Source organism: Ranitomeya variabilis, chromosome 3 (genome assembly GCF_051348905.1).
Source record: "Ranitomeya variabilis isolate aRanVar5 chromosome 3, aRanVar5.hap1, whole genome shotgun sequence".
In the NCBI taxonomy this organism is placed as follows: domain Eukaryota; kingdom Metazoa; phylum Chordata; class Amphibia; order Anura; family Dendrobatidae; genus Ranitomeya; species Ranitomeya variabilis.
In genome coordinates, this window is record NC_135234.1 from 128,376,563 (window position 1) to 128,388,665 (window position 12,103).

Sequence of the window (12,103 nt, forward strand, 5' to 3'; positions counted from 1 at the left end):
TGCAGGGAGGAAGAAGGTAGGAGACCCTCGCAGCAATGCGATCACATCGCGTTGCTCCGGGGGTCTCAGGGAAGCCCGCAGGGAGCCCCCTCCCTGCGCGATGCTTCCCTATACCGCCGGTACACTGCGATCATGTTTGATCGCGGTGTGCCGGGGGTTAATGTGCCGGGGGCGGTCCATGACCGCTCCTGGCACATAGTGCCGGATGTCAGCTGCGATATGCAGCTGACACCCGGCCGCGATCGGCCGCGCTCCCCCCGTGAGCGCCGCCGATCGGTGATGACGTACTATCCCGTCGGTGGTCATACAGGCCCACCCCACCTCGACGGGATAGTACGTCTGATGTCAGGAAGGGGTTAAATTTCTTACCCATATTCTATTCTGTGTTATGGATTATTATATTTTTTATACATAACAGTGGTTAAAAATTTTGCAGGCCTACAGTATTATGTGGTCTGGGGTACATTTCCTATGATCTATAAAACTGAAAAAAAAAGTAGGAAATTTTTGCCTTCTTATATTTTTCAGCTATCCAATTTCAAGTGTTCTGTGGTACATTTCTATGATATCTAACACTTCAAAAAAGCATTAAATTTAGCTAGATTACATTTCTCACTCGTACACTATTCTGTTATCTGGGGTAAATTTCTGTGATGTTATCTAGCACTACAAAAATTGTATTTTTTTTTCTGGGTTAAATTTCTCACCCATACAGTTATAATGTGCTTTGTGGTACATTTCTGTGGCATATAACACTCCAAAAAAGCATTGAAACATTTTTCTGGATTGAATTTGATTGTCATCCATACACTTTTGCATTCTTTATGTTACATTATGGTGGTATTAAACTCCCAAAAACCACTTTGACTGCTGCAGGTGACCAATTTTTTTCTTTTATTAAAAAAAAAATTGGTTTCAAAAGACTTAGCAATTACAAAATGCGTAAGGCATATGGCCATAGCCACAAGAAGGTACAGCAAATTTTGGAGCAAGACTTAGAGTCAACAACAAGACTTAGCGACAACTGTATCTCATTAAGTCACAAAGTCAGGAGAACCAGGGTGCAGGATAGAATATGAGGTGGTGGAAGACAAAGTCACCAACCCAACCTGGGAAGCTGGCATGCAGAGCGAGGCCAGCAGCGCCGAAGAGGAGAGATTAGCAGCACCAAAACAGAAAAGAAGAGGCAATGTGGTGATCAGAGGGAGAAGGCAGGCAACTGTTCCACAGAGCACCGACACTCCTGATATTCTCTGTTAAACAATTAGGTGTTCCCCAGTCTACAACCTTTCTAAAGACAGTTCTGAGACAAGCAAAATTGCCATTTGGAACCGATGCCATGCCAAGATCAGCAGGGGCCTGACCACTAAGAATCTAACTATCACCTGCATGATCAGGCCCTTGTGTCTTCTCAGCTTTCAACTGTCCCTACCCAAGGCCTTGGAATGAAAGAGAAAGTTTGCGGCCAACCACCTACAGGTTCAAAGGCTAAACGGACACAATTCCAGGCTGCTTACAATGGAAATGTTGCTGTTTTGGCTTGTTGACTAGGAAGATTTCTGCCGACTCATGGCGGTTACAAGCCATCCCTCGGTACTCGGTGTTAGGTGTCGAGTTCCCGTTGCTGCACAGGGGGAATCTCGAGCCACCTCCGCTGCAGTCTCTCATTCTCCTCATATAGAGTGGTCCTCTGGGAGAATACTGGGATGGAGTGAGTCTTGTGAGGGCAGATGTCTGAGGGAGTGCTTTCAGGTTGCTACTACTGAAGTACCTGCAGATCTTACCTCTTTCCCCAAGCACTACTGGCCCTATGCGGACGTATTCTCCAGGAGGGCTGCGGAGACCCTTCTGCCACATCGCCCCTATGGCTGTCCTATTGACCTCTTGCCTGGTGCAGAGCCTCCCCGGGGTCGAGTCTATCCCTTGTCTCTCCCGGAGATGGAGGCGATGTCCCAATACATCCAGGAGAATCTAGCAAGAGGATTCATTAGGAAGTCAGTGTCACCTGCAGGGGCAGGGTTCTTCTTCGTGCAGAAGAAGAAAGGAGAACTACATCTATGCATTGATTACAGGGGTCTTCACGCCATCACCATTGTTAAGAATAAATACCCTCTGCCTCTGATATGAGAGCTATTCGACAGGTTGCAGGGAGCAAGGGTATTTACTAAACTAGATCTGCGGGGTGCTTACAACCTGATTCTCATACGTGAGGGGGACAAATGGAAGACGGGCACTATGAATACCTGGTGATGCCCTTCAGGCTCTGTAATACCCCTGCCATTTTCCAAGACTTTGTGAATGATATCTTCCGGGATATGCTCTCCACCTCGGTCGTAGCCTATCTGGATGATATTCTCATCTACTCTCCAGATATAGACTCCCACTGGAGAGATGTTTGCAAAGCCTTTGACCTCCCATCGCTGCACAGGGGGAATCTCGAGCCACCTCCGCTGCGGTCTCTCATTCCTTTTCAACCGCAGTGGAGCCTGCTCAGCGGAAACGTCGGTCCCAGAGTCTGGCTCAGTCAGATACTGTGCTCTTGGTTACTGCTGATCTTCCAGGCTCAGCCATTGTAACCAGCACTGTTCAGCGGTGAGCAGACACTCCTGGGACTAAGTCCTGCTTTTCCGCTACTAACCATGACCAAGGGATGACCTCTCATTGGAGATCGGGGGTCACATGCTCAGGTCCTGAAGCAGTTCCTATTGGACCACTAGGAAGGTCCTGGAGAGCTTTCTCTATAAAAGGTTCGCATGACCACACAGTCATGCGCTAGTATCAACTTATGTTTATGAGCTTAGCTACTATGTCAGCATGTGCTCAGGGTCGGCTGTATAGCCACTAGAGTTTTGGCACCTCCGGAGAGGAGTTTGTGTGTGTGAATTTAGGGCTGGCGTATAGCCACTAGAATTCCAGCACCTCCGGAGAGGAGTTATGTTGTTGCTGACTGTATGACCACTGTGTGCTACCTGCTCCATTAGTGAGCTGTGATCATCTGTGTGGTTAACAGAGCACAGCGTTACCTCTAATCCTGGCAACTCTGTGAAGCAACAGAGTTCGCTCCTATACAGACCGGGTGACGGAACCGTGTCTATTCAGGCGTAGTACCGCCATATAGTGCCGCCATTTACTAGCAGCAGGTTCTACTCCTGCACGGTGGAGCCCGGGCTGCGAACGTACCTATACTATCTCCATATTTACTGGTGTTCCACCAGCCCTTATACTTGGTCCCCACTGCCACTTTTTCTCTCGGTGTGGCATCCCCAACTTGTAGCAGCACATGTCCAGGAACATCACCTGTGCCCTTACCAATACACTTACTGGTATTGTCCACTTAATAACAGACACGTGAACAAGTGCTTGTGGCCAGGGTCTCTACATTTCCCTGATGGCACACTGGGTGAACATTGTGAAGGCTGGGGCCAAGTCACGCCCTGGCATGGCACATGTGCTCCCAACATGGAGGATTGCTGGCCCCACTTAGATCAGGGTTTCCTCTGGCTCCTACAGCAGTTCCTGCACCCCCTGTTGCTCCTCCTCATTCTCCATCTCTGATGTGCTATCTCAGAGGACATCAACCACATTAGCCAGAAGATGGAAGCTCTGTAGTACTGCCTCAGTAAAGAGACAAACCACAACTAGTGGCAGAATTACTTAGAGGAATAACAGACCAGACAGATCTGTGAATTTTGCAGCTGAACGACTAAACAGGCGTGGTCATGTGTGATAATGGGCGTAACCTGGTGGCAGCTGTGAAGCTTGTCAAGCTCACACACATACTATGCTTGGCACATGTGCTCAACTTGGTAGTTCAGCGTTTTTTTAAAACCTACCCAGATTTGCCAGTGCTTCTGGTTAAGGTAAGCTGATGCCCATTTCTGCACGTCGGCTACAGCTGCCGCTGCTTTGTGGGCAAAAGAGGCCAGTGGTTGAGCACCAGCTACAAGATGCCCATCGGTATTCTGGTCAAAACTTGTTTAAGATGTATTGGTATTATATTGTTCATAGATAGGGTATTACATCTTCTTGGGTACATTTAGTTGCTATATAAGCCTCAAAAAACTTGTTTAAAAATGTTTTGATGTTATATTGCTTACCTATAAACTATTTATTGGTCTGGAGTACATTTTGTTGGTATATAACCTTTAAAAAAGTGTTAAAAAATGTATCCATATTATATTGCTTATCCATAGGGTATTGCATCTTCTTGGGTACATTTCGTTGCAATATAAGCTTCAAATATTTTGTTCAAAATTTCATTATTATATTGCTCATTAGTGTTGAGCGAGTGTACTCGTTGCTCGGGTTTTCCCGAGCATGCCCGGGCTCGGTTGGTCTCCTAGTATTTATGACTGCTCGGAGATTTAGTTTTCATCGCCTCAGCTGAATGATTTACAGCTACTAGCCAGCTTGATTACATGTGGGGATTCCCTAGCAACCAGGCAACCCCCACATGTACTCAGCCTGGCTAGTAGCTGTAAATCATGCAGCTGAGGCGATGAAAACTAAATCTCCAAGCAGTTACAAATACTCGGAGACCACCAGAGCAACGAGTACACTTGCTCATCACTATTGCTATCCATAGACTATTCCGTGGTCTGGAGTACATTTCCTTGGTATATAAGCCTCAAAAAACTTGTTCAAAATTTTATCAGTATTATATTGTTCATCCATAGACTATTTTATGGTCTGGAGTACATTTCGTTGGTATATAAACCTCATAAAACTTGTTTAAAAATGTATTGCTATTATATTGCTCATCCATAGGGAATTACATCTTCATGGAAACATTTTGTTGCTATATAAGCCTCAAAAATGTGTTAAAAAATTTATCGGTATTATATTGCTCACCTATAGATTATTCCGTGGTCTGGAGTCCATTTCCTTGGTATTTAACCCTCAAAAAACTTATTTAAATATTTATTGATATTATATTGCTCATCCATAGACTTTGACATATTCTTGGGTAGATTTCGGTGGTGTATAAGCCTCAAAAAACTTTTTAAAAATGTATCAGTATTACCGTATATTGCTCACCCATTGAATATTCCGTGGCCTGGAGTGCATTTCATTATTTTTTAAGCCTCAAAAACTTGCTCATCTATAGGGTACTACATTGTCTTGGGTAAAGTTTGTTGCTATATAAGCCTCAAAATTTTTTTTCTATATTTTAGGCTCTGTGCACAGTTTGGTGCATTTTTGTTGTGTTTTTTATGCACGGATTTGTGACAAAACCTGAAGCAAAACCTGATGCCAGCAATGTGAATTAGAAACCTGAAGTATTATGCATACGTTGAGTATTTTTGACTTGTATTTGTTGTGCAGAAAATAAACTGCAGCATGTCAATTCTCTGAGCATTTTTACCCTGCGGTTTTCACAATTAACTTCACTCAAATTAATCAAAAACATGGCAAAAGCGTGGAAAAAACGCAATAAAAAATGCATGTTTTTACAGTTGCGTTTTTCCTGCTAAGAGATGCAGAAATGGTGCAGAAATTTTACTCAACGTGTGCACATACCCTTATTGGTATTATATTGCTCACCCATAGACTATTCTGTGGTCTGGAGTACATTTCCTTGGTATATAACCCTCAAAAGTGCATAGTCTTTATGACTCTAAGAGTACCAATACATGACAATTTGAGCAGAATGTGTGTGAGGCGCTCTTTTAAGTGTAATATATGGTGTATTTGAGTCCCTAATTTTGGCAGTTCTTTCTTCCTTCAAAAATTAAACTGAGATGTCCTATTTTTTAATAAAAAAAATCATTTTAAGTTTACTTAAATTATATTTTTTTAAATTCCTTTTCGAATGTTACCTTATATTCAAGTCATTATATAGGAAAAAATGTTTATTAACATTTTTTTCCTGTAAAAGTAATTTTTTGTGGGTTTGGAATGTTTTATTGTCACTCCTTAAGGTACCTTCACACTAAGCGACGCTTCAGCGATACAGACAACGATGCCGATCGCTGCAGTGTCGCTGTTTAGTCGCTGTGTGGTCGCTGGAGAGCTGTCACACAGACAGCTCTCCAGCGACCAACGATGATGAAGTCCCCTGGCAACCAGGGTAAACATCGGGTTACTAAGCGCAGGGCCGCGCTTAGTAACCCGATGTTTACCCTGGTTACCATTGTAAATGTAAAAAAACAAACAGCACATACTCACCCTCTGATGTCTGTCACACGTCCCCCGCCGTCTCCTTCCCGCACTGACTGTGAGCGCCGGCCGTAAAGTGAAAGCAGAGCACAGCGGTGACGTCACCGCTGTGCTCTGTACAGCCGGCACTCACAGTCAGTGCAGGAAGGAGACGGCGAGGGACGTGTGACAGACATCAGAGGGTGAGTATGTAGTGTTTGTTTTTTTACATTTACAATGGTAACCAGGGTAAACATCGGGTTACTAAGCGCGGCCCTGCGCTTAGTAACCCGATGTTTACCCTGGTTACCACTGTAAAACATCGCTGGCATCGTTGCTTTGGCTGTCAAACACGACGATACACGCCGATCTGACGACCAAACAAAATTCTGAACTTTCAGCAACGACCAGCGATATCACAGCAGCTGCTGCGTGTCAAACACAACGATATCGCTATCCAGGACGCTGCAACGTCACGGATCGCTATCGTTATCGTTGTAAAATCGGTTAGTGTGAAGGTACCTTAAAGGTACCGTCACACTAAACGATATCGCTAGCGATCCGTGACGTTGCAGCGTCCTGGCTAGCGATATCGTTTAGTTTGACAGGCAGCAGCGATCAGGATCCTGCTGTAATGTCGCTGGTCGCTGAATAAAGTCCAGAACTTTATTTGGTCGTCCGATCGCCGTGTATCGTTGTGTTTGACACCAAAAGCAACGATACCAGCGATATTTTACACTGGTAACCAGGGTAAACATCGGGTTACTAAGCGCAGGGCCGCGCTTAGTAACCCGATGTTTACCCTGGTTACCAGCGTAAAAGTAAAAAAAACAAACAGTACATACTCACCTGCGCGTCCCCCAGCGTCTGCTTCCTGCTCTGACTGATCGCCGGCCCTAAAGTGAAAGTGAAAGCACAGCGGTGACGTCACCGCTGTGCTGTTAGGGCCGGAGCTCAGCGTTTGAGCGCTCATCAAGAATGGACTGTACACAACTGTGACAGAACAACATTCCATCAATACTGACACTTTATTGTACATACATAGTTTTATATTTTCACATAGAAAGGAGTGGTTAGGGGTTGTCAGGGGTGGTTAGTTAATTATCATATTGTCTAGCTCCTCTGTCATTGGTTATCTAAACATATATGGAATATTGTGATTAATGCTCATATGACTGCTGATCAAGCAACTAAACTCGAGTTCTCTGTCTAGGACAAAGTGGAGACACCTGACACTGTTGGTCTGCCGTTTCAGCAAGATTCAGCTAGATTCTAGGCATTATCTCAGACATCTGACCCGATTTCCTGTTTTTAAGATGGAAAAACACCATATGATCTGTCTGGGTTATATCAGGCTTATATCAGTTCAGTTTGTGTCAGCCATTTTAAACCATTGATTATAATATATATATTAGCTGTGAGCATATAAGTATATATTTGATTATAGAGGAGTATACATGCAAGTGAGATCTACATGATATATATATTTCTATCACAAGCCCCCCTTAGATATCACTTGCCCTAATCCTAGCCTCCTGTCCCAAAGCGCTGCAACTCTTTTGTGCTGTTGGCGAACCGACACAAGCCTAACGCCTGTGCCCCACTCCATACAGACTTTTCGCAAATGGGCGGTCAGGAGATCTGTCCCTAACGGGGGTTCGTTGCAATCAGTCTCTTAGTCAATAGCATGGGTAGTGAGCGATGTGCAGTCTTTATCAGGTAGGTCATCTCTTCGGTCAGGCAGGGCATCCACGACATCATTCTGGCTTGGGTGTCATCTTATGGTAGGGGAGCTTTCTTGCCATGCGATGAGTGGATCCAAGTGGGTCTTCCATCCAGTTTCACAGAGTTTGGTGTCATCAGCAGCACTTGAGCAGGATCATCAAATCTGGGATCGAGTGGTGTTCTCCTTACAAGCTTTTTCACCAACACCCAGTCTCCTGGCTTCTAGGAGTGCATACCGGACACTGAATCTGGATCTGGCAATGAAGAAAAAAACTCGAGAATGGATGTTAGCAAGTTTCTTGGTGATTTCAATTACATAAGCAGACAAAGTATCATATTGCATAATCAGCTGCTAAGGGAAAGGATACCCCTAACCTGGGACTAGACACAAACAAAATTTCACATGGTGACAGCTTTTCTGGGCCTCTGGGAGTGTGCCTAACACTGAGTAGTGTGATTGGGAGTGTGTAGGCCTAAGTCTGACCCTACTGCTGACTAGATCTCTCATGTGAGGTTTGCTGTGAATGCAGGTCCCTGGTCACTCTCTATCACTTCTGGGACCCCATAGCTGCATATCTCGTCTCTGAGAGTAGCTTCTTTGCAGTAGTCTTTGCTGACTGGTTCCTCACTGGGAAAGCTTCTGGCCATCCTGAGAACACGTCCGCGACATATTCGAATCCTCCACTTGGCGGCATCTGGATGTGGTCTATCTGGATCCTCTGGAAGGGGGTACAGTGGTCTGGCAAGACGATGTGTGGGAACTTTCTGCATTCTTCCAGGGTTGCATTTGCCACAGGTCAGACAGCTGTTAGGGTGGAGATTTCTGGAGCGAACCAGTAAGCACCAATCGGATCATTCATCTGTGTCTTTAATCTGTGTGTGGGCCCATGTGCCCACTGGACCACCATAGGGTACATGCTTCAGGGTAAACTGGGTTTGTAGTCCATTTAGTATACCCTTCCTTCTTCATGTGTTGCTCACTTCTGCATCCAGCATTCCTTCTTGTCCTTTTGGGGCTTGCTCTTGCAACTTTTTTGAGCAGATCCCAGGATGTCATCTTGTCAGGTTTCCTGTCTTCAGCCGTCCTGTAGTAGCCGTCCGGCTCTACGACCTCTTCCACTTGTCCATATTGTCTCCCCTTGACTGTTTCTTTGGCTGCCATATCCGCCATGTTGTTGCCTCGTGCCCCTACTGTGTTCAGTTTTCCATGCGCTTTGACTTTTAGCATTGTCACCACTTTTGGAAGTTGAAGTGTGTTCAGCAGGTCCTTAATGGCTCCATTGATGCTTCACGGTTGTTCCGCTTGCTGTGAGGAAGTCCCTTGCAGCCCAGATGGGTCCGAAGTCGTGTGCTATGCCATGCAAGTACCTTGAATCGGTAAACATTTTCTCAGTCTTGTCTTCTGCCATCTGGTAGGCCTTCATCAGCGCTATCAGTTCTGCTTCCTGGGCTGACAGACTGGGCGGCAGACTTCTGGACCACAGGATCTCTTGATTGCTGGTCGCTGCACCTCCCGTGTGGAATCTTCCTTCATCATCTGCAAATCTGGAGCCATCCACATAGAGGATCAACTCTGGGTTGGTCAGTGGCTCTTCTGCCACCTTGGGTAGTCCTGCTGTTTCCTGTTGCATGATGCTGAAGCAATCATGGTCATCCGTCCGGAGCAAATTCAGATCCCTGCAGAAGGTATCATGCCGATTTTGATCAGACTTTTTATCTGAGGATCCGTATCTGTATCCCCCCTTGGGAGTGGGAGTAGAGTGGGCGGATTGAGGACTGTGCATCTGGAGATGGTGACATTGTTGGGCAGGAGTAGAGAGCACTGGAGGCGAAGATGCCTGGCGGTGGAGAGATGTTTTAGCTGGGTTTGGTTGAGGATTGCTGAGATGTCATGCAGAGCCAGGATTTCCAATGGTTTTTCCACTGATGTCAGTAGTCCTGTCCAGGAGGGCGTGTGCTGCAACTGCTGCTCTCATGCGGGAGGAAGAGGCTTCCCTTGCAACTGGATCCAGGCAAGCTGAAAAGTAGTCCGAAAGTCTCTGCTTTCCCCCCTGAAGCTGTGTCAGGACTCCAGTAGCAAGGCCTTCTCTTCTCATCAAGTAGAGACGGAATTGCTTCTTGTAGTCAGATAGGCCTAGTGCTGGCGCTGAGACTACAGAGCCTTTTAACTTTTTGAACGAACTGAAGGCCACATCTGTCTGGAGGAACGGGGTCACACTGACGTATTCACACAGAGGCTGCATTAGGACGGAAGCATCAGGGATCCAGGCTCTGCAATATGAAACTAGACCAAGGAAGGCCTGTAGCACCTTTGGAGTTGTCGGAGGGACCATCTTCTCCACTGTGGTCTTCCGGTCATCTGTCAGGTGTTTCACCTGGTGAGCAATACAGTGTCTCTGGAACGTAACTTGCTTCAGACACCACTGGACTTTGTTCTTTGAGATCTTGCAGTGCTGCTCCGCCAGGTAGAGTAGGAGATACAAGGAATGGGCTTTACACGTGTCAAAGTCAACTGCACAAAGGAGTAGATTGTCCATGTATTGTAGCAGGGTTACTTCTGCTTGTTCTGTGACTCAGTTGGTGAGAACTGTGGACATTGCTTTGGTGAACTGTGAAGGGCTGTTCTGGGCCCACTGTGGCATCACTGTCCATGTGTGGTGTCCCCCCTGGTGCATTAAGGCAAACAGGAACTGGTCTTCCGGATGAGGGGGAACACTGAAGAAAACCTTCGCCAGGTCGGTCACTGTGAACACTTTTGCTGTGGCAGGCACATTCGAGAGCAGAGTGTGCGGATTCGGCATAATTGCAGTTTCAAACACTGTGGTGTCATTCACAGCTCTCAGGTCATATACCATTCTGAACTTGGCTGGCGCTCCTTTTACAGTCTTTTTCTTGACGGGGAAAGCAGAGGATTGCAAGGCGATGTCCAAGGAACAATGATTCCTATTTCCAGGTAGACCTTCAGTTGGTCAGAGGCAGCTTGACTCTAGGCCTGGCCTGGGCCTTACGAGGGTACGGGGTTCATGGCTTGAGTGACACCTGTACTGGGGCAACTTGAGGTTTTCTCACGTGCTGGGGTCCCTTAGACCATAGACTTTCTGGTACTATGTCCAGTACCTCCTTGAGTAGGCCTCGATTGTTTAATGTTCTTGTAGGGCCGCCAGCATGACTCTTCTCGGGTCAGGGATGAAGAAAGTGTCACTGTCCCATCTTCCTGGAACACTGTGGTTGCCTTCAGCTTCTGCAGTAGGTTTGCTCCCAGCAGGTTGAGTGGCAGGTCCTTTACACCACAAACTGGGACAGGATAGAGTGTCCTGGCTGAGTGCACACGCTCAGTGGCTTTGTAAGCTGAGAATGTCTGACTTGACCATCAATGCCCATGCGAGACACAGAGGATTCTGATAGGCAGGTGGGATCAGTGAGTTCCACATGTGTCATCACACTTCTGGCTGCACCACTTTGGATCTGACAACGCCATCCACTTTAAGGGTAATTTGAGGTATTGGTCCTGCAGATGAAGTTTTACATGTCAGGAGCATAGTGTCTTGCGGACCTGGCTTGCTTGCCTCTGTCCTATGGACGCGGTACTTCACTGCTTTCTGCACTTCCTCCTTGACCTGTTTCTCTGGACCAACTCTTGAGTTGCATGGGTCCAGTCTCTTCGGGGCGTGAGTGCTTTGCACTGGTTCTGGAAATGGCTAAACTTGCCACAGATGTAACACTTGACACTTTTTCTGTCTTTGTAGGGTGGTTGCGCTTTCAGGTCAGTGGTCACCATGAGAGGGGCTGTCTTCTGCACCCCTGGTTGGGACTCAATCCCTTTGGCTACTGTGGACAACGGCATGATGGGTACTGTAGCGGCAGCGGGGTCCGGCCTGCTGATTGAAGCTGCGGTGGTAAGACGGGGCCTGCAGGTGCATTCGTGGCGAGGCCCGGGGTGCCATGAGACCGGCGGCTGCATCCAACCCAAGGTCTTGGGGCGTTACAGGGGCTGTGGCTGCATCTGCCATCACTTCTTCCTCCTGCTCCGACATAGCTTCTCCCCTTTGCTAACCTTATTGAGGTCGGTGTCTCCTCTCTGGAGTCTGCAGCGGTTCTTCTGGTGGTGTGTTGGTCGGCACTTTGTAGCGTCTTCACCTCTGGCTCCCCTTCCAGCGTTCTCAGCAGCACGGCACCCGTTTCCTTCTTCGCGCTCTTTGTGGTGCTATAATGGCGGCAGTTTTGGTGACAATCGGCAATA